The sequence below is a fragment of the Camelina sativa genome, chromosome 15 (assembly GCF_030686135.1).
Source record: "Camelina sativa cultivar CO46 ecotype springtype chromosome 15, ASM3068613v1".
NCBI classification, from domain to species: Eukaryota; Viridiplantae; Streptophyta; class Magnoliopsida; order Brassicales; family Brassicaceae; genus Camelina; species Camelina sativa.
In genome coordinates this window covers 22,693,016-22,716,261 of record NC_141894.1, presented here as the reverse complement: position 1 = coordinate 22,716,261, position 23,246 = coordinate 22,693,016, and the positions used below count along the sequence as shown (strand labels likewise).

At 40.7% G+C, this 23,246-nt stretch overlaps 1 non-coding gene across 1 annotated transcript; it reads right to left on the bottom strand.

Moving 5' to 3' along the window:
* Positions 1-22,087: 22,087 nt before the first annotated feature.
* LOC147926926 (small nucleolar RNA R71) lies at positions 22,088-22,194 on the bottom strand. Its single transcript, XR_015583144.1, has one exon. It is a non-coding gene; the product is annotated as a small nucleolar RNA R71 (small nucleolar RNA).
* Positions 22,195-23,246: the final 1,052 nt, after the last annotated feature.

Below are 23,246 nucleotides of genomic sequence, written 5' to 3'. Positions count from 1 at the left end.
AGAGCATGAAGAGTCAAGCTAAGTGACTTAAAACAAGCTCACTTGGGAGGAAGTCCCAAAGGTATCTCTTTCTCTCTTTTAATTTTATTTTATTTATTTTGTTTTGTTTAATTTGGATTTTTAACATTTAATTGCCCTTATAAATAGTCAATATATATATATATATATATATATATCTTCATCTAAAAAAAAAAGAGAGAAAAAGGAGATTTTGGGAAACCCGAGGCTCAACCTGAATCCGTCCCCGAAGCGCCTGATCGTGTTCTCACTCGGGTTGTAAGTGGAGTCCGAATTCCACAACCCCAAGCCCACTTTCGGCGAAGCCCAAGTAGCTAACCCTCTTCTATTTAAATGGACTAGGACCCTTCTCTCTCAACCCTAAAAGCTTTTTTCCTTCCTACTTTCTATTCTTCTCTCAAGGAAATCGAGAGCCTTTAATCTCTTGGAAACTAACCCTATTAATCTCGAAGTTTAGCTTCTTCTCTTTACAAGGATTCAACAATGGCTCCAAAGATGAAGACTTACCAAAAGAAGGGGACCAGATCAACCTCCGCCACTGCTAGAACCGGAGGTGATCCCGTCGAACCTCACGATTCCCAAGGAGGAGGAGATGTTCCACATTCCCAACCGTTGGCTGGACGTTTCGCATCCCCAACCCGATGCTCAACCCGACCATCCACCCGTGCTAGCACTCGAGCATCTGATCGGGTAGATACCCGTGGTCTCTCTCCCAACCTAGTAGCAAATGCAATCCACTGATCTCCTCGATGTAGGGACCTGTCTATGTCCGAGCGAACCGTTACTGACCCGATGGAGGTCAATTCAGATGCATAAGGAGGAGAACCGGAGGAGATCCAATCCTCTAGGTTGAGAGGCAGAGCTGCAGTGGCGAGGGGATAGAGACCAGCCTCTGAAAAGGCTGAGAAGGTAGCTGAGAGGGCAGCATAAGAAGAAGATCGAGACACGGAGAAGGAGAGCCATGACCGAGAGGAGGAGCAGAGAGAACGCACATGCCTGGCTTCGCGGATGCTGAAGCATAAAAAGGTGGAGACACCGGCCAAACTCTTCAAGGTCCTCCGTAAGATGAGCTTTGTAGGAACCCGCTACCCCACCGCGAGACAATGAAACAGTTGGGGATTGCTAGAGATGTCGAATACCTTTTCGACATTTGCCACCTGGGCCAGATGATGCGAACCAACCTCGAAGCTTATGAGGAGGAGACGGTTCACTTCCTTTCCATGCTGCGGTTACACTATTTTGAAAACCACCCGAAGCTGCTACCCGATGGGGGGATCCGGTTTATCACCTTCTCCATTCACAACAAGGAATACGACTCACCTACAAGGAGATGGAGAAGCTGTATGGTTTCAAGGCTGGGAGTGGAGAGAACATGGAGGTGAGCAAGGAGGAGATGAAGTCCCTATGGCTGAAAATAGGTGACAAGCTTCCCTACAAGTCTACAAGCTCCAAATTTGCTCAAATAAGGAGCCCTGTTTTGAGGTACTTTCATAAGTGTCTAGCTTGTACCTTATTCGCTAGGAAGGAGACTGAGAATGTGAACGATCATGAGCTCCAGCTGCTAGACATTGCCTTGTGTGGAGTATTAGATAATGTTAGGGATGGTAAAACGCTGATAGGAGATGTTGCAGATACTAGCATGATCTTTAGGCAATGAAAACTGAGAGGAGAGAGGGAGCTGGAGAGATCTCCATAGGAGGTTTAGTCACACCAATTTTGGTAGCTTGTGATGTGCCCCTAAAGGGAGTGGTTCATGAGCCGAGATGGTTGGACATCGACTACCTCACATTGGCGAGGTTCCTGGCTTATGAGAAGCCAAATGATATGTTGCTCTTCAGGTTTGTTCATCCGGCAGTCGGAGCTACTCAGATGATCCTGCCCAACGTCGTGTGCACCAAAGTCAGGCTAGGGGAAGAAATAGACTTAGCACCACCATTGGAGGAGCTGTACAATCCTGAAGAAGAATTTGAAGCTGAGGGAGAGCAAGCAGAGCAAGGACAAGGAGATAACTCGGAAGACTATGATTTTGAGGAGTATGTGATAAACAGGTTTTCACCCAGGGTATCAATTCCCTATGCAGTTGTAGTACAAAGGGTTATCAATCCAAATGGTTGTTTATTGCTAGCAGGAAGGATGCAATCAGAACAATGCAAGTCAAGCCAAGCAGATATGGGTTTTATCTAACAATCCTAAAATAAAAGAAAAGAGTATAAACAAAGAACCACTCGACCTAAGCACTCGATGCAAGCATTCGAGTACATGATCTGGTGGGGTGATCGAGTAAGCAAAGATGGTATGAACAACTTGAGGGGTTACTCGAAGCAGGTGATCGTGTACCTTTTCGGGTAAGGGATCGAGTGATAAATGAAAATGCAAGCAATTAAAATATGAAAGCTTCTAAGGATGGGGTAATCGAATCCTAAGTATTCCTGACCAGTACAGATGCCTTACATGCCTCACGCAAATTTTCCCTAGACAATGAATCTCTAAAATCTTGTTAAAACACTCTCGTGATAGAAACAATCAACCTTGATCACTTCCCTACCCAACTCTCGTTGGAGAAACATGACCAAGCAAGCAATACAAACCGATTCATTATTGTCAATAAACTCCTTACACATCTAATCTCTTAGGCTAAGTGAGTAAATCTCTAGCATTGATTGATTCAAGCATTTCATCTACATCTCTCGATGGTAAAACACGCTAGATCTAATCTCAACCTCTCGGTCTGTTGATAGCATTAAGAACACCAATCTAGAAAGAAATTTATAAAACATAAAAACCAAGCTAAGACATCCTAACCAATCAAGAACACAAAATCATCTATCCCATCCCTAGAAACTTTACTACACTACTCGGAAATCATAGCAAGAAACATCAAAGCAAATACAAACGAAAATTGCATTATAATAAACAATAGAGTGAAAGAGTAAGAACACAAGATATAAATCTCAAGAAATGATAAAAAGATATGAAATAAATTCTAACAAAAAGTGAAAAGAGTTTTGAGTCGCTCAGTTCTCTCTCAGAAGCTCTCGCTCTCTGGTCTGAGGGTCTGCGGCATGCTCGTTTGCGAGGAAGGAGAGGAGGGATATATATATATGGAAACCCCTTTGACCTAGCTTCCCAGACCTGCCCGATGGTCTACTCGATGGGGTACACGAGGATGAAGTCTGGTTACTCCTCGGGTAATTCTTCGGGTTGTTCTTCCTGCTCTTGAATCCTCCTCGATCGTGTTGGGGTTCGGACTTGTTCTTCCAGCTCGATGGCTCCTTCGGGTACATGCTCGGGTTTGTCCTTATTTTCCCTCATTTTAGGCTTTTAAGCACCTATTTTCATCCAAAACATGCAAATGCAAAAATGCAACACCCTAAATGGCCTAAAAGTGAATTCCTACAATTAATGACCTAAAAATGCTAAGTTAAGGGTATGAACAATGCAAAGTATGAAGGATGCTAAAAACATGTAAATTAGAGAGTTATCAGACCCCCAAACTTAAATCTTGCTAGTCCTCTAGCAAGGAAGTAGGAGGGTGCGGTTTGAAAATGGGGACTCATAACCTTTATATGCTAAGCGAAGGATTCAAGCTATAGTTTAGAGGTGCTAAGATCAATCAACATACTTACAAATATTTTTCTATGCTTATTACCATACATCGATCTAGTTCAACCTCCAACTAAAAGTAGAGAACATCTCTTTCACATTCAATTAAGTGTTTGGCGAATTCTTGCAAATGGAAGGTGAATCAAGCTCAATCGGTTTCAAGGGTAAGACTTTTTTAGTAAGGTGGTTTCAAACAAATTATTTGGGTGGTTTTCTCTCAAAAGAAGCAATGCTAGACAGTTGTGAAAACTATCTAAGATTGAGAACAATTTGGGCATACAAAGCTTAACTCTTGATAATCTACCCTTTTCTCATTCACTTTTTTTTTTTATTATATCAAACCCCCTAGAATTACACTATCCACATGCTTGATTTTAACTCCTTTTTTTTTACTCCCTAAGGTTTAAACTTTAAACTTCTAGCTCTCTTCTCTCTCTTTTTTTTTTCTTTCTTTGCTAAACTCCTAATATGTATATATATATATATATATATATATATATATATATTCTTTCTTTCTAGGAGACTATAGCAAGATCTTTTCTCTTTTTTTTTTTTTACTTAGAGACTTAGAGCTAATTGATTCTAACCTTAGGGACTTCCTTTTTTTTTATTCCTCAACCCAACCCCAAATAAACATACTAACCACCTATCTTTCAAAACCAAATCTATTAGCTAGTTCAAATTTTAACTTAGCTAAATCAAGAGGCAGTTCTTTTTCGTTCTCAATACTCTCAAGGTTTCACAACCTATAGCACAATGAAAAAGGCCTCACTCAACAATTCACAACAAGGTTTGAAAGAAAGGTTTGCGTTCATGGGTAGGACAAACAAATCGGGTTAAACGAAAAAGATTGGTAAAATGGAGTGCTAACCCAAATTTAGAGTTATCATGAGCAAGTATTCAAGTTCCATAAGCAATACAATTGAAGATCAAATTAAATCCAATAATATAGAGATGTTCAAATGTTCAAACAAGTGGAGGAAGCATTCAAAAGACACAAGGTTCTAAACAAAGATTTTTTTTTTTTTTTTTTTCCAAAGATTGATCTAGCAACAATGAACTGTGATTAAGAGCTATAGCTTCAATCCTAAGGTTTGATTTTAAACAAGGTAGTTTTAATCATTGTCCCCTAAGATGCATATGCAACAATCCTATATGTAACAAACTAGACTCAATCCTAATGTGTAAATGCAACTACATGAACACTCTTTATTTTAGTTTTAAAATTTTTCAATTTTTTTTTTTTGGGTTTTTCAATACACATAGATGCAGACTCAAATGAATAAAACTAGCATGCAAAAATTTGAAATAAGAAAATTAAGAAAATAAAATACAAAGTTAAAAATATTCTGGACCCTCCCTCAAACTTGAATTACACAGTCTTTGTGTAAATAAAAGTTGGAGAAAGAATCCAAGAATCACACAAAATGAAATAAACTAAATGCAATTTTATTTACAAAGATCAGATGAAAGTTGTACCTCATGGGTTGGTGAAGAAGGAGATTGCAGCAGCCTCCATACTCGCCAACGTGTAGCCAGGGTTGTCTCCGGCTTCAGCAGGTGTCGGTGTTTGCTCATCGGAGAGCTTGGTGGTATGCACGGACAACTTACTCGGACCAGCATCCAAGGGGTTGATGGAGAGAGGTATTGTGTAGCTCATCAGGTAGGGCATCGGGTAGTACGATGGGTATGATGGGAGAGGTCCAGAGTGATCACCGTATAGCAACTCACAGGGTGCATCATAAACGGCATCATGTATGGTATCTGGTAAGGCGGAGGGAAGAGTCCTGAGTAATCACCCGACTGTGTGCTCGATGGGTGCATCGGATAAGGCATCGAGTATCCCATCGGGTTAGGCATCGGATAGGCGTCTGAATGGCTTCTCCGTGATGCTTCTGGTCGTGTGATGTTCTCCTCAGCTTGGGGTGCGTAGGATGATGCTCTGTAAGGTTCTGGAGGTGGCAGTCCTCGAGTTTCTCCTAGCGGTCCGCTTATCCCCATCCAAGTTGGTGCGTGTGCCGAGGTAGGAGCTGAGGCGCAGCTTGCCTTGTCTTTAAGCTCGTTGATCTGACCTCCCATAGTCTTCACCGAACCGGTACGATCCTTTACCTTCCTCACCAAAAACTTGTTCATCCTCTTCAGCCATCTGATCCTCTTGTGGGCTTCCCTCACTCCAACCAGTTCCTTTTGAGAGCAAACATACTCCTCAAAGTCAAAATCTTCTGAGCTATCTCCCTCTCTTTGCCCGGTTTCCTCTCTCTTCTCAGCTTCGGAGTCCTCCTCCGGGTTGTACAACTCCTCCAAAGGCGGTACAAAGTCGATGTTGTCTCCTAGCCAAACCTTGGTGCACATCACATTGGGTAGGATGAACGAACTTGAAGAGCATCATATTGTTAGGCCTCTCATAGGCCAAAAATCTCACCAGCACGAGGTACTCGACGTCCAGCCATCTCGGATCGTGTACCACTCCCTTCAAGGGCACATCGCAAGCCACTAAAATCGGTGTGATCAGTCCTCTAATGGAGATCTCTCCGCCTCCTTCTCTTCTCTTAATAGCCCATGACTTGAGGTAGAGGAACTGATCGAGCAGCATAAACACCATGCTAGTATCCGCAACATCTCCAACTAGCGGTGTACCATCCCTAGTCTTGTCCAAAACTCCACACAATGCAATATCCAGCAGCTGAAGCTCGTGATCATTCTCATTCTCAGTCTCCTTTCTAGCAAAAAGAGTGCATGCGAGGGACTTGTGAAAATAACTCAAGACAGGGCTCCTTATTTGAGCGGATTTGGAGCTTGTGGACTTGTAGGGGAGCTTGTCTCCTATTGTCAGCCATAGGGACCTCAATTCCTCCTTGCTAACCTCCATTCCTTCTCCACTCCCAGCCTTGAAACCATACAGCTTCTCCATCTCCTTGAAAGTGAGCCGGTACTCCTTGTTTCTAACGGAGAAGGTGATGAACCCGATCCCCTCATCGGGTAGTAGGTTCTGGTGGTCCTCAAAGTAATGCAACCGAAGTGTGGAGAGAAAGTGGACTGTCTCCTCCTCATATGTTTCAAGGTAGGCTCTCATCATGTGGCCCAGGTGACACATGTCGAACAGGAACTCGACATCTCTAGCGATGCCCAACTGCTTCATCTCTAGCAACGGCGCCAAATTGATAAACAGGTTTTCACCCAGGGTATCAATTCCCTATGCAGTTGTAGTACAAAGGGTTATCAATCCAAATGGTTGTTTATTGCTAGCAGGAAGGATGCAATGAGAACAATGCAAGTCAAGCCAAGCAGATAAGGGTTTTATCTAACAATCCTAAAATAAAAGAAAAGAGTATAAACAAAGAACCACTCGACCTAAGCACTCGATGCAAGCATTCGAGTACACGATCGGGTGGGGTGATCAAGTAAGCAAAGATGGTATGAACAACTCGAGGGGTTAATCGAAGCAGGTGATCGTGTACATGTTCGGGTAAGGGATTGAGTGATGAATGAAAATGCAAGCAATTAAAATATGAAAGCTTCTAAGGATGGGGTAATCGAATCCTAAGTATTCCTAACCAGTACATATGCCTTACATGCCTCACGCAAATGTTCCCTAGACAATGAATCTCAAATATCTTGTTAAAACACTCTCGTGATAGAAACAATCAACCTTGATCACTTCCCTACCCAACTCTCGTTGGAGAAACATGACCAAGCAGGCAATACAAACCTATTCATTATTGTCAATAAACTCCTTACACATCTAATCTCTTAGGCTAAGTGAGTAAATCTCTAGCATTGATTGATTCAAGCATTTCATCTACATCTCTCGATGGTAAAACACCCTAGATCTAATCTCAACCTCTCGGTCTGTTGATAGCATTAAGAACACCAATCTAGAAAGGAATTTATAAAACATAAACAACAAGGCTAAGACATCCTAACCGATCAAGAACACAAAATCATATATCCTATCCCTAGAAACTTTACCACACTACTCAGAAATCATAGAAAGAAACATCAAAGCAAATACAATCGAAAATTGCATTATAATAAACGATAGGGTGAAGGAGTAAGAACACAGTATAGAAATCTCAAGAAATGATAAAAAGTTATGAAATAAATTCTAACAAAAAGAGAAAAGAGTTTTGAGTCGCTCAGTTCTCTCTCAGAAGCTCTCGCTCTCTGGTCTGAGGGTCTGCTGCGTGCTCGTTTGTGAGGAAGGAGAGGAGGGGTTTATATATGGAAACCCCTTTGACCTAGCTTCTAAGACCTGCCCGATGGTCTACTCGATGGAGTACACAAGGATGTAGTCGGGTTACTCCTCGGGTAATTCTTCGGGTTGTTCTTCCTGCTCTTGGATCCTCCTCGATCGTGTTGGGGTTCGGATTTTTTTGGGATGCAGACTCAAAAAAAATTTTCAACAAAAAAAAATTTGAACAAATTTGAGTTTGAGTTTGAGTTTGAGTTTTCATTTAATTTTTCAAATTTGTTCATTTGAGTTTGCATAATATTTTTGCATAATAGTTTTGTTCATTACCAAAAAAATATGAAAAATTAAAAAAAAAAAAAAAAAAAAAAAAAAAAAACAAGTGTTCATGTAGTTGCATTTCCATATTAGGATTGAGTTAGATTGCTTCATATATGATTGTTGCATATGCATTTTAGGAGAGAATGATTAAAGCCACCTTGTTTAAAGCTAAACCTTAGAATTGAAGTTGTAGCCCTTAGTCACAGTTCATTGTTGTTAGATCAATCTTTGGAAAAAAATGAAAAATCTTTGTTTAAAACCTTGTGTCTTTTGAAAGCTTCCTCCACTTGCTTGAACATTGAATCATCTCTATATTATTGGACTTAAACTGAACTTAAATTGTCTTGCTTATGGAATTTGAATACTTGCTCATGGTAATTCTAAAATCGGGTTAACACTCCATTTTTACCATCGTTTAACCCTATTTTTTTTTCCTACCCTTGAACCCAAACCTTTCTTTCAGACCTTTTATTGAATTGTTGAGTGAGACCTTTTCATTGTGCTATAGGTTGTGAAACCTTGAGAGTATTGAGAACGACAAAGAACTAGCTCTTGATTTAGCTAAGTTAGAATCATTTGAACTAGCTGTTAGGAACGGTTTTGAAAGATAGGTGGTTAGCATGATTATTTGGGGTTGGGTTGTGGTATAAACGAGAAATTAAAGAAGAAAGTCCCTAAGGTTCGGTTTAATTAGCTCTAAGTCTCTAAAAACAAAAAAAAAGAGAAAGATCTTTGCTATAATCTCCTAGCAAAATAAAGAATAATAATAATAATAATAATAATATAGGAATATTATTAGGAGTTTAGCAAAGAAAAAAAAAAAAAAAAAAGAGTTAAAATCAAGGATGTGAGTAGATTTATTCTAGGGGGTTTTGATAAAAAAAAAAGGAAGTCAATAAAAAAAGGGTTGATTATCAAGAGTTAAACTTTGTATGCCCTAATTGTTCTCAATCTTAGATAGTTTTCACAACTGTCTAGCATCCATCTTTGGAAAGAAAACCACCCAAAGATATTGTTTGAAACCATCCTACCAAAAAGCCTTACCCTTGTAACCGATTGAGCTTGATTCACTTCCCATTTGCAAGAATTCACCAAACACTTTAATGAATGTGAAAGATATGTTCTTTGGGATTGCAAGTCTTTACTTTTGGTTGGAGGTTGAACTAGACTGATGCATGGTGATAAGTATAGAAAAATATTTGTAAGTATGTTGATTGATCTTAGCACCATTAAACTATCTTTAAGGACTATAGCTTGAATCATTCGCTTAGCTCAAAAGATTATGAGTCCCATTTTTAACCCTCATCCTCCTACTTCCTTGCTAGAGGACTAGTATGATTTAAGTTTAGGGGTCTGATAACTCTCTAATTTACATGTTTTAGGCATCCTTTTTTGTCCATATTTTACATTATATATATCCTAACCTTAGCATTTTTAGGTCATTAACTGTAGGAATCCACATTTAGGCCATTTAGGGTGTTGCATTCTTGCATTTGCATATTTTGATTGAAAACAGGTGCTTTAGAGCCTAAAATAGGGAGAAACAAGGTCAAATCCAAGAATGTACCCGAAGGAGCTATCGAGCAGGAAGAACAATCTGAACCTCAACCCGATCGAGGAAGATCCGAGAGAAGGAAGAACAACCCGAAGACTTATCTAAGGAGTAACCAGACTTCATCTTCGTGCACCTCATCGAGCAGACCCTTGGGCTGGATGGGAAGCTAGGTATAATGGGTTTCCATATATAAACCCCCCTCTTTTTCCTCTCGCCCTAGCACGCTGCAGACACTCAAACCAGAGAGAGAGAGAGCTTCTGAGAGAGATCTTGAGCGACTCAAACACTTTTTCCACTTTGTTAGGATTCATTTCTTATTTTCTTTTTCATTTTCGATTCTATACTCTTACTCTTTACTCTATTTTCAATACAATGCAATTTTCATTTATCTATGCTTTTGTGTTTTCTGCAATGAGATCTGAGTAGTGAAACAGAGTTTCTAGGGATGGGATAGACAATTTTGTGTTCTTGATTGGTTAGGATATCTTAGCTTGGTTGTTTATGTTTTATAAATTTCCCTAGATTGGTGTTCTTAATGCTATCAACAGACCGAGAGGTTGAGATTAGATCTAGGGTGTTTTACCATCGAGAGGTGTAGATGAAATGCTTGAATCAATCAATGCTAGAGATTTACTCACTTAGCCTAAGAGATTAGATGTGTAAGGAGTTTATTGACAATAATGAATCGGTTTGTATTGCTTGCTTGGTCATGTTTCTCCAACGAGAGTTGGGTAGGGGAGTGATCAAGGTTGATTGTTTCTATCACGAGAGTGTTTTTACAAGATTTTAGAAATTCATTGTCTAGGGAATATTTGCTTGAGGCATGTAGGACATTCATACTGGTCAAGAATGCGTAGGAGTCGATTACCCCATCCTTAGGAGCTTTCGCATTTTGATTGTTTACATTTTCATTCATAACTCGATCACTTACCCGAACAGGTACACGATCACCTGCTTTGAGTACACCTTCAAACTGCTCATACTCATCTCGTTTACTCGATCACCCCACCTGATCCTGTAGTCGAGTGCTTGCATCGAGTGCGTAGGTCGTGTGGTTCTTGTTTATTTGCTTTCTTTTGTTTATTTTAGGATTTTTAGATCGAACCATTAATTGCCTGGCTTGACTTGCATAGTTCTGATCATATCTCATCTGCTAGCATAACAACCATTTGGATTGATAACCTTTTGTACTACAACTGTATAGGGAATTGATACCCTGGGTGAAAATCCCATTATCATTAATAATAACCAATACTCAAATAACCAGAATTAGTTCATAACAATTAAGCCAATTATCCAAACAACAGGAATCAAAGAACAAGCAATCCTAAACAACATTCTAGGACTCAACTCTAGCAACCTAACAGAAGCTAGTCAACAAGCAATCGAGCCACTAGAACATCCTTCTGTTCATTGCCTTGATTCCACGATCACTCTTTGCCTTTACCTGCACGACAAAAAAAAATTGAGATGCATGAGGCAATTATCCCACCTACTAGGCTATAAACACAAGCAACTGAGATACCAATGTCAATAACAATAAAAAAACAAACTAGGAAACAATTATCGTCTTCACTGGAAGGGAGGTGTCGACCGACACCAGCCAAGTGTCGACCGACACTGGCTATTAGTGTCGACCGACACTACCCCACAATGTTGTTCGATGCTGCTCCATGGTGTCAAATGACGCTATCTGCTTGAAGCCGAGAGTCGAATCTCGCTTTTCATCACCTCCAATCTGTTCAAAAATCAATCCCAAGGCCATATGAATCCGTAGGAAACATATAGCAACCATAACAAGCAAGAAAACACCACAAACAACACTAAACCAACAAGACAAAGGAAATCTCACGTTTATCAGCCAGGGTCATGCATTCACCTCTTTTCAGGAAGTTTCTGACAAACAACAAAGAATCTAACCATCCTAGCAAGCTTCCAACACCCTCCTAGCTTCAGATCTCTCATCAAAGACCAACTTCCCAAAAATAACCAAACTCTTAAAAGCACTCTTTTCTCTCTTTTTCTCTCTTAAAACTATGGAACGGCGACAAAAACAACTTTCCAAAACCCTTTTCATCCACCTTCCACTTAAATAGCCCGGTTATATGGTTTCCTCAAACCAAACCGACCCAAATCGATAATTAAGTCAATCTGGTCAAACCATAAAATATTGGTGTCGACACACCACCCTTGGTGTCGATCGACACCCATCCCCAAAATGCATATTTGGTTTGCGGATGTTACAATTCTCTCCCACTAACATAGATTCGTCCTCGAATCTTGAAGAACCATCAGCCAAGAACTCCCATGCCTCTGTCTCCACGGCCCGCACTCCTCTGACCGATCTACGAAGTTCACCTCATAGGCGATAGACTCACATTTCAGACATTATTTGCTCTCGACTTTTGGCTCCTCATCAGGCTGAAACCTTCATGCCATAATATTAGCTCCTCATCAGGCCTAAGCATGCATGCCATAATATCTAAGAAAGTACAATATTCGTCTCTCGGATTGCCACCCTACAGCGCGCCCCCGGATCGTCATCCGAAGTCAATATACTAACCATACCCTCAAGCCACAAAGTCTCAGAATAAGGCAGTACTAGGAGAACTAAATTTCCCCAAGAGTCGTGAAACAAGTTTATTTTGTGGTGGTGGATGATGATGAATGTATGCAATGGTGAGATATGAATGGAATAATGGATGGGTGTTTCAATTTCCCTTATGCTGTTGCAGTATAAGAGGTATCAATCCTAAATGAGTGTTTGTGAACAATCAAGATATGCATATGAATCTAAGTTAAGACAAATGTAAAGATTGTTTGTCACTAACAATCCTAAGATGGAAATGTAAAGATGCAGAAAATAAACTACAAGAACTAAGAACTAAATGCAAATGAAACTGAATGATTGTAACAGTAATGAAGCAAGAACAGAAATAGAAACTACTAAGATGAACTAATGCAAGACAATAATGAACATGACAATGAGTAAATGATACAGAAATGCAAATAGGAATGAAACAGGACAATCACAAATCATAAACAAGAGTTCTGGGGATGAACTCGAGCAAGCACTCGACCGAGTGTAGGTCGAGTGGGAGGTCGAGCTGGTTAAATCCGGAAAACAGAGCAACACAATAAAAACAGAGCAATGCAAATACAAATCAAACAACAAGCAAGCAACAGGATTAAGACTAAGATTTCAATAAACAAAGAAGGTCCTGAGGATGGATTCATGGGATGAACTAATCATTGTGGTTATCTAACTTGGTCAACAAATCTCAAGCAAACTTTAAGCTAACCTCTAGACATATAAATCTAAGACAAGTTTCTTCCACTCTCATGGCAAGAAACAATCAAACCTATGCATTTCTAGACTTGTTCTCACATAGTAAAAAATCTACACAAGCAAGCATTAAGCAATACATCTCAAACCAAACAAGACCTCTAATCTCTTAGCAAGCCTAATGGTAAGCTCTAGATCTAGTCTTATCTATGCTTCTTAAACATTGGTGTGATGCTAAGAAGCTTGAAATCAGATCCTACCCTCTCAGATATAGGATCAGCATTAAGAACATCTCGCCTAGAAGAGATCTACAACAATCAAGCTTGACCAAATCACACAAACCACAAGATCAATCCATCCTAACCCATCCTCAAGATCCTAAGCTCTACTCACATGAACACATGATGAACATCAAAGTCATAAACCCAGAAAATCTCGAAACGCATCAAATGAAAGATAAGAACAAGATCTACAATTTTGCAAAAGGAATCAAACCCAAATTCTTAATATATTGAAAGTTATGGAACCAACAATATTGAAGAATCTAAGAGTTTTCTTAAAAAGAGAACAAGATCTAAAAAAAATAAAAAGGCAAAAGGAATAATTCCTTAAAAAGTAAAAACTAGGTTTCTGACTCTCTCTAAAAAGTTGCACACTTTGGTGGCTGCAGGTACAAGGCTTTATATAGGAGAGGAGGTTGAAGCCCTAAAAACACTAAAAGACAAAATAGTCAACGGCTCGGTCAACTCGACCTATGCTCGGTCGAGTGGCAGGTCGAGCTGGCTTATCTCGTGCATTCTCCACTCGGTCGAGTCCTCCTTAGCACACGGTCGAGTGTCTGGTCAAGTGTGCGGTCGAGTTGGACTCCGGACCTTGTTGTTTCAGCCTTAACTCCTTTGCTTTCTCCTCATGATTGCTTCACTTCTCCTCAGCAATGCTTCCATGCTCCATAAGCTCCAAAAATCACCTGTTTATGCATGAAAAAATGCAAATGCAATGCAACTAAACTCTAATGCATGATTAGTGCTAAAGCTACACAATAATGGCCTAAATGGATAGCAAAAGATGCAAAAGATGTGAATAAACCAAGGGAAAACAAGGTAAAATATATGAACATCAACACCCCCAAACTTAGTCTTTGCTTGCCTTCAAGCAAATAAGCAAGACATAAGAAGGTAAGTGAGGTTTGAAAGTGGGATCTCAGCTCCTAAATCTTGCAAATAGACCATCTAGAATCAATGTCCAAGTTACTAATACTAAGATGCAAGTTGAATGAGCTGGAATTAAAGACTTTAGACAAGCAATTCACAACCTTTATTGATTTGAGCCTAAGACATTCACATGCATTCAAATCAACCATTTCCTTTAACATTCATTATTCAAGAACATGAATCAATTCTATGCAATGCTTAAACTCATTTGGCTTGGTAATAAACGGTTTTGAGACAATGATGGTCTTTTTTTTAAGAGTGGGGCTTGTCAATATCAAGGTTCTCTCATGAAAATGGATTGAGCTTTAGAAGAATGCTAAAGGTAAGAACACCTAGACACATACAAGAATAAAACCTTGTCTACCCAAAGGCACCCAAAGACTTCATCCTATCAATCTAAACCCAAATGATCCTAGTGCTACCCTTTACTTCTTCTTTTCTCTTTAACCCTTTTCTCTTTTGGTTTTCAAGTCTTAGGAGATGTTTTCTTATTTGATCTTTCTAGTGGGATGAGGTATTCTTACTTATTTGCTATGGTTCTCTTTTCTTCTTATTCTTAAGACACAATGTGACCTTAGAAATCCCATCTCACGCTGCCAAAAACTACACTTGCTCAACATAGCAAACAACTTCTGCTCTCATAGCTTCTCTAGAACTGCCCTCAAATGCACTGCATGCTCCTCAGGACTCTTGGAATAAACCAGGATATCGTCGATGAAAATGATGACAGACACGTCTAAAAACTCATGAAACACGTTGTTCATCAATCTTATAAACGCTGTTGGTGCGTTAGTCAACCCAAACGGCATCACCACAAACTCATAATGCTCATAATCCAACAACTCATCGATCATGGGAAGAGAGTACTTGTTCTTCACAATGACCCGGTTAAAACCCTGATAGTCAATACACAAGCGAAAACTCCGTTCCTTCTTTTTAATGAATAACACCGGTGCTCCCCAAGGTGATACACTAGGACAAATGAATCCTTGTTCAACAGATCCTCCAACTGCTTCTTCAGCTATGCCATCTGTGATGGACCCATCCTGTAAGGAGCCTTGGATAACTGTGTCGTACCTGGTTCCAGTTCAATCGTGAAAGGATCAGACCGAGATGGTGGTACCCCTGTAATGACTGGAACACATCCTCAAACTCCTCAACAACCTAAATACCACTAACTCCAGAATGCCCCACTGACTCCGACATCGATATAGTAACTAGGTAAGCCTCTCGTCCCTTCTCGATCATATTCCCACCCTGCATGACTGAGATCACGAGACTCCCCGATCACGAGACTCCGCTAACTCCCTCTAAAACAAACTTCCCTCCTGGACGCTCAAACTCCACTCTACCCCTATGACAATCAAAATGAACCATATGACGATGCAACCAATCCATCCCCAGAATAAACATCATATAGCTCCAGTGGACTGATAAGAAAATCAGCTGGCCACGACTTCCATTCGATCTGAATATCAACTCCTCTCGCCCATCCAATGACTCTCAGAAACTCGCCTCCCGCAACTCTGACAACTCCCGCTCGCTCTCTAGGATCTCCTCTGATATCAACACTCTCTGCACACTCTGGAGTAATGAAGCTGTGGGTAGCTCCAGAATCGAATATAAAATGGGACCTAAACCCGCCCACCAAAAAAGTCCTAGACAAACCTCTTGTGTTGAGAACCTAATTCTTTATCACATACTAAACATAAAATCTGAACCTACTGAAATTGACAAAGACAAGGTACCAGAAATTATACCTATGATTGCTCCAACACTGGTTCCACCAGTCTTTACAGTCGTGTACACCTGTGGCGCCTGCTCAATCCATGCCACCTGCTGCACTCCTGGCTGCACTACATGCTGCATCGCTGCCACTACCATATGCTGCAACTTGGGACACTTGGTCTTGATGTGCCCAGGATCCCTGCAATGATAGCATACACGAACCACTGCTGACGGAGCACTCTTTTGGGACAGCTAGCCACCTTGTGATCCATGCTCCCACACCAAAAGCACCCTGCACCAATCGACTACTGCGTAGCCTCCCACTTCCTCTTGGTTCCATGCGCAAGCTTGCCGCCCCTGCCAGAACCTCTAGAATGCTGAGCCTTCCTAAGCTGAACCACTGGACTAACCGTCACTGACTGTGCCCGGATGTCCTCCTTAATCTCTACCGCAGTCTCAACCAGCTCTGCATGCATAGTATAACTCCGCCCTCTACAGTGAACCCTCAAATCATCACAAAGGACCCTTTTAAACCTCCTGATCTAAGCGTCCGCAGACTCCATCGCCCGACCCCCTATATATCAGAAGTCGACTAAACTCCAAGTCCAGCTCCCGCACTGACCGAGTCCCCTGAGATAACTGTAGGAACTGCACCTCCAACCGGTCTAGTGCCTCTCTAGGAAAATACTTGCGGTTGAACTCCTCGACAAAGTCAGACCAAGACATCTCCCTCTGCACTCTCCTAGCAGCCACTGATCTCCATTAGAACTGAGCATCACCAATCAGGTTGTGGACCGCTATGTCCACCCAAACCTCCTCAGAACATATGAGAGACTGGAAGTTACGTTCCACTCTCGTCCTCCACGCATCTGCAACAGTAGGATTAGTACCACCGAAAAACCGCTCAATACTGATGTAGTTCATCTCCCTCAGGTTACTGAAATAACGAGAATGAACTCCTACATCCGCAGCCACTAGCTGCTGCACCCCGCCGTCACTAACGGTACAACCTGTGCCTGAGCTGGTACCAATCCTGGTATCCGCTCCAATAGCTGTGTTAACAAGCCTGCAAGATAAACGCCTCCTCCAGGGGATCCACCTGCTGGGACTCCTGCACCCGGAACCCTATCATCACCTCCAACCCGGCACCGACCACCCACACCGACTCCCTTGGTGCCTACTGTCCTATCAGTACCCCCGCCGGCCACACTCATTGACCCCTCCTGGAAGCCCTGCGACTCGCCAACACCATTAGCTGTCACACTCTGATCCATGGTATCACTAACCATTGGTGCCTCTGCGCCTACCATGACCACGTACGCATCCACGACCATGTTTGCATCCACGACCACGTTCGCGTCCACGACCAGCAACAGCACCAGCACCACCTCTAACCATCTGCACTACCATGAACAGAAGGCTAAGCAAGCAAACTCAACAGAACACAAAAACATAAACTCACCGTGGAATCACACTGTAGGCTCGAAGAGGATGTTCAAGGACTCCATGCCACACACAATTAACTTATGCACATAATAATCAAAGCATGCAATCCCAACACCAGCAACAAAAACCTAGTGAACCCAAACTTAGAACTGTAAGGGCTTTGATACCACACTGAAACGACCCAACCCGCTTTTTTATAAATAATAAATAATAATAGTAATAAACTAAACTAAACTAGTGGTCCCATAACTACTAGCCACCTAACCACAAACACACAACCGCAGATAACATAAACAATACCATTAAAACAATAATAACCAATACTCAAATAACCAGTATTAATTCATAACAATTAAGCCAATAATCCAGACAACAGGAATCAAAGAACCATCAATCCTAAACAACATTCTAGAACTCAACTCTAGCAATCTAACAGAAGCCAGAAAACAACCAATCGAGCCAATATAACCTCCTCCTCTTTATTGCCTTGATTCCACGATCACACTTTTCCTTTACCTGCACCACAAACACAAATTGAAATGAATGAGTATTTTATAAACACTCAATGAGGCAATCCTCCCATCTACTGGGCTATACACACAAGCAACTGAGATACCAATGTCAAAAACAATCAACAAATAAGACATACAAACTATGAAACAAGTATCGTCTTCACTAGAAGGGAGGTGTTGACCGACACCAGCCAAGTGTCGACCGAAACTGGCTATATGTGTGGACCGACACTACCCCACAATGTCGATCGATGCTGCCCCATGGTGTCGACCGACACCCTCCTGGTGTCGATTGACATTGACACCGTAGACGCTATCTGCTGTATGCTGAGAGCTGAATCTCGCTTCTCATCACCTCCAATCCGTCCAAAACTCAATCCCAAGGCCATATGAATCCGTAGGAAACCTATAGCAACCATAAAAGGCAAGAAAACACCAAAAACAACACCAAACAAGCAAGACAAAGGAAATCTCAAGCTTAGATCAGCCATGGTCATTCACTCACCTCTTTCCAGGAAGTTTCTGACCAACAACGACGAATCCAACCCTCCTAGCAAGCTTCCAACACCCTCCTAGCTTCAGATCTCTCAAGAAAAGCCAGCAATCTTCCCAAAAATCACCAAACTTTCAAGAACACTCTTTTATCTCTTTTTCTCTCTCAAAACTATGGAACGGCGACAAAAACTACTTCCAAAAACCCTTTTCGTCCACCTTCCACTTAAGCCCGTATCTATGGTTTCCTCAAACCAAACCGACCAAATTGACAATTAAGTAAATCTGGTCGAACCATAAAATATTTGTGTCGACCGACACCATCCTTGATGTCGATCGACACCCATCCCCAAAACGCACATTTGGTTCGAGGATGTTACAATGTGTAAGCTACATTTGCTTGAATGTAATCTTCTTCATACTCTATCAGACTTAGGTTGCAACTCAAATTAATAGACTCAGTCATTTTCTTTTCGAACACATCAGTGAAACTCCTAAGATTGCATCTTGAGTAGATCTCATCATTCTCTTCATACATCTTCTTTAACGTGAGATTTGATGTTTCTGTTTGCAGATCATTGTACAAGTCTTTCTTTGTGATCCATACAGAACAAAACTTTGCTGGTTCCAAGTAACACTTGTTGAGAGTCCACAGCAGATTGATCTTTTTCTTGAAGTTGTAGCAGTGTTCGCTTTGATGATTACCTCTACAGTGATCACATCCATAGGACCCTCTCCTTCTGACCTTCCCGAAATCATCCTTTGGAAAATGCTCTTGTCTTTTTTCTGATCTCTTTGTCACTGATGCTTCACCCTTTGAGACGATAGATATGTTTGCTTCATCTTTTAAATGATTAGCACTTACAAAGTTAACAGGTTGAATGATCATATCACCTGAGGCTCCAGATTTCCCTTGATATCCTAAACCTTTGTGTGTAGCGTCTATTCTTCCCATAGACAGAATCTTGTCTAGATCCTTAGTTCCATTGTTGAACATCCTGATTTGCTTGTGTTTTTCATTCAACTCCTTTTCAAGCATTGTTGCTCTTCCCTTTTGTTTGTAGTATGCTTCTTGTAGATTGTTCAGTTTCTAGAAAAGTCCTTCAGTTGATTGATCAATTCCCCCAAGTGGAGTATGAGTATTGATGTTCATATATTTTACCTTGTTTTCCCTTAGTAAATTCATATCTTTTGCATGATTTTATATCTCATTTGTCCATTATTGTATAGCTTTAGAACTATTTATGCATTAGAGTAGATTTGCATTGCATTTGCATAGTTTCTTGCATAAACAGGTGATTTTGGATCCTAAGGAGCATGGAAGGAATGCTTAAGAAGATTGAAGCTATCAAGTGAAGAAAACAAGGGAGTTAGAGCTGAAGAATCAAGGTCTGGAAGTCCACCCGACGCCCACTCGACCAGACACTCGACCGTGTGCGGAGAAGGACTCGACTGGATGGAAGAAGCAGAAGAAGAGGTCACTCGACCAGCACTCGACCGAGCACCTAGTCGAGTTGACCGAGCCACCCTTCTATTTTGTCTTTTAGCATTTTTAGGGCTTCCCCTCCTTTTTCTATATAAAGCATTTTACCCTGCAGCCACCAAGGGGAGACCTTTTAGAAACAAAATCTAGACCTAGTATTTACCCTTTTGGGAATTGTTTACTTTTTGCTTTCTTTTGCTTAGATCTTTAGCCACTTTTGTAGAAAATTAAGAAATCTTTGATACTTGTTGGTTCCATAACTTTCTAAGTATTGAGGTTTTGGGTTTGATTTCTTCTTCAATATTGTAGATCTCTTACTCATCTATCTGATAATGCAAGTTTCATTGATTTATGGGTTTATGATTGTATTCATCAAGTTTAGTGATTGTGAGTAGTGGCTTAGGATCTTGAGGATGGATTAGGATGGATAAAGGTTATGGTTGTTTGGATTGGTCAAGATTGAGTGTTTAATATCTCTTCTGGGTTATATAAACTCTATGCTATTCTTATACTGAGAGGGTAAGGGTATATCTTAAGCTCCTTAGCATCATACCAATGTCTAAGTTGCTAGATAAGGCTAATACTAGAGATTATCATGAAGCATGCTAAGAGATTAGATGTTTTGTTTGATTTTTGACATTAATGATCTAGTTGTTTAATGCCTGGTTTGATATGTAATAGTTAGTGAGAGCTAGGTCTAAGAAGTATCTTGGCTTGATTGTTATTGTCATGAGAATGGATTAATATGTATTAGAAGATCATTGTCTAGAGATAGCTCATTGTTGATTGAGTTTTGTTGACCAATTTTAGATAACCATAGCTTGAGTCCATCCCATGAATCCATCCTTAGGACCTTTCTTTGTCTATTGGTTTCCCTGTTTAATTCATGTTAATTGCTTGCTGTTTGATTTGCTTTCATCTTGCTCTCTTTTCATTGTTTGCTCTGTTTCTATTGTTCGATCTTCAACTCGACCACCCACTCGATCGAGCATCCGATCAAGTGCTTGCTCGAGCTTGTTCCAGAGTTCTTGTATATGTTCTACATCTGTCCTGTTTCATTTCCTGTTGCATATCCTGTTTCATTTTTGTTGCATTCATTTAGTTTTTGTTTGATCCTGTTTCATTACTTGTCTTGCATTACTTTAGTTCTTGTTCTTGTTTCATTCCATTACTGATTTGATCATTCTGTTTACTTTGCATTTAGTATCTTGTTTTAGTAGCTTTACATTCTGCATTTAATAATCATCATTAGGTTGCTAGTTAAAAACATCCATCATAGTTGGCTTAACTTAGATAAGTATTCATATCCTGATTGCTTGCATTACACTCATTTAGGTTTGACATCCTTTATGCTATAACATCATAAAGGTAATTGAAACTCCTTGTTTCCATCATTCATCATCATATCTATATAATCATCATTCATCTCACACAACCATAAATACCAAGTTTCAATTTGGCGATGTTGCCCATTTGTGTGTTTGTTTTTGACATTTAGGATTTATACAAGTCTAAGATTAAGTTCTATTGTTCCTTTGATCACTATTGATTAAGATTCTTCATCTGCTTGGTTGTTTTAAATCTCAGGTACCAACTCGACATACAACTCGAGCTACCGCTAGACCGTCTGCGTGATCGAGTACCTCATCGAGTCACTACCCGGATTCAATTAGTCTTCTCGTCTCAGTCAGTTCAACCTTCAACTCGAGCATGTGCTCGACCGAGTGCCTATTCGAGTGAGTGATCGAGTCAGTTAATGCAAACAAGATCCAAGGGAAATCAGAATCTTCAGAGGTACCTTGATCACATCAACTGACTACCAAGAGATTTGAGACAGCAGAGAACAAGAATCCTCCAAGAACAAGAGAATCAGTTGCTAATGGAGCAACAAAATAATCAAGAGCAAAGGCCAAGGCACATTGGTGCTGGAGATGCACCAAACACACATAACCAAAGAGCTGGCATTGTTCCTCCTGCAGTTGCAAACAACAACTATGAGATCAAGAGTGGTCTCATCTCTATGATTCAAGCAAATAAGTTCCATGGTTTTCTAATGGAAGATCCCTTAGACCACCTTGTTGAGTTTGACAGAATTTCTGGACTTCAAGCTTAGGCTGTTTCCTTTCTCACTTGGAGACAAAGCTCATCTATGGGAGAAGACACTTCCAACTGGAACTATCACTACATGGAATGCTTGCAAGAAGGCCATTCTAGCTAAGTTCTTCTCCAATGCAAGAAATGCAAGGTTGAGGAATGAGATTTCATGTTTTGCACAAAGGAACAATGAAACATTTTGTGAAGCATGGGAGAGATTCAAGGGCTTCCAAACTCAATGTCCTCAGCATGGATTCAGCAATGAGTCTTTGCTCAGCACTTTATATAGAGGGGTTCTACCTAAGATAAGGATGCTTCTTGATACAGCCTCCAATGGTAACTTCCTCAACAAAAATGTAGAAGAAGGCTGGGAGCTGGTAGAGAATCTAGCTCAATCAGATGCAAATTATAATGAAGACTATGACAGAACAGTCAGGTTTGCCTCTAATGATCAAGAGGAGAAGTACAAGAAGGACTTGAAAGTAGTCAATGAGAAGCTAGATAGAATTCTACTCAGCCAACAAAAGACCATTCATTTCATTGGTGAAGAAGACTCTCAAGTTCAAGATGAGGAGAGAGAGTTTGTTGAGCTCTGCTACATGCAAAACCAAGGAGGATTCAAGGGTTACAATCAAGGAGGAGGATTCAAGAACAACAACCTCTCCTATAGAAGCAACAATGTAGCCAATCCTCAAGATCAAGTATATCCACCTCAACAGCCTCAACAACAAAACAACTATGCACCCAAACAACAACATCAAGGGTGCCAGCCTCAATTGTGTCCCCCTCCAGGGTTTCAGGCCTCACAAGGCCAAGAACCAGATTTAAGAGCTATGATGCAACAAATGTTGATTGGGCAAGCAAATGGGAAGATTGAGGAGGCAAAGCAATTTTTTGAGCTGAACCAAAAGCTGACTTCTCAGTATAATGATCTCAACATCAAGTTTGAAAGTCTGAACTCAAGAGTGAAGTACATGGAGAGCAACATTGCTTCTACTTCAGCTCCAAAGCTTAATCAACTTCTTGGAAAAGCTGTTCAAAACCCAAAGGAGTTTACTGCTAAGGCTATTCATCTGTATGAGGAAGCTGTCACTGAGGACAGTGAAGTTCAAGCTGGGGAGGATTCAATATTTATTGAAGCCCGGAGTAAAGGTTTCTCACAGCAAACTGAATCCGGCAAGGTACTCGACCAAGTACTCGACCACACACACAATCGAGTACATGATCGAGTGACCGATCGAGTCAATACCACAGTAGCTGTTAAACCTGCTATATACATTCCTCCTTCTTACAAACCACCTCTACCAT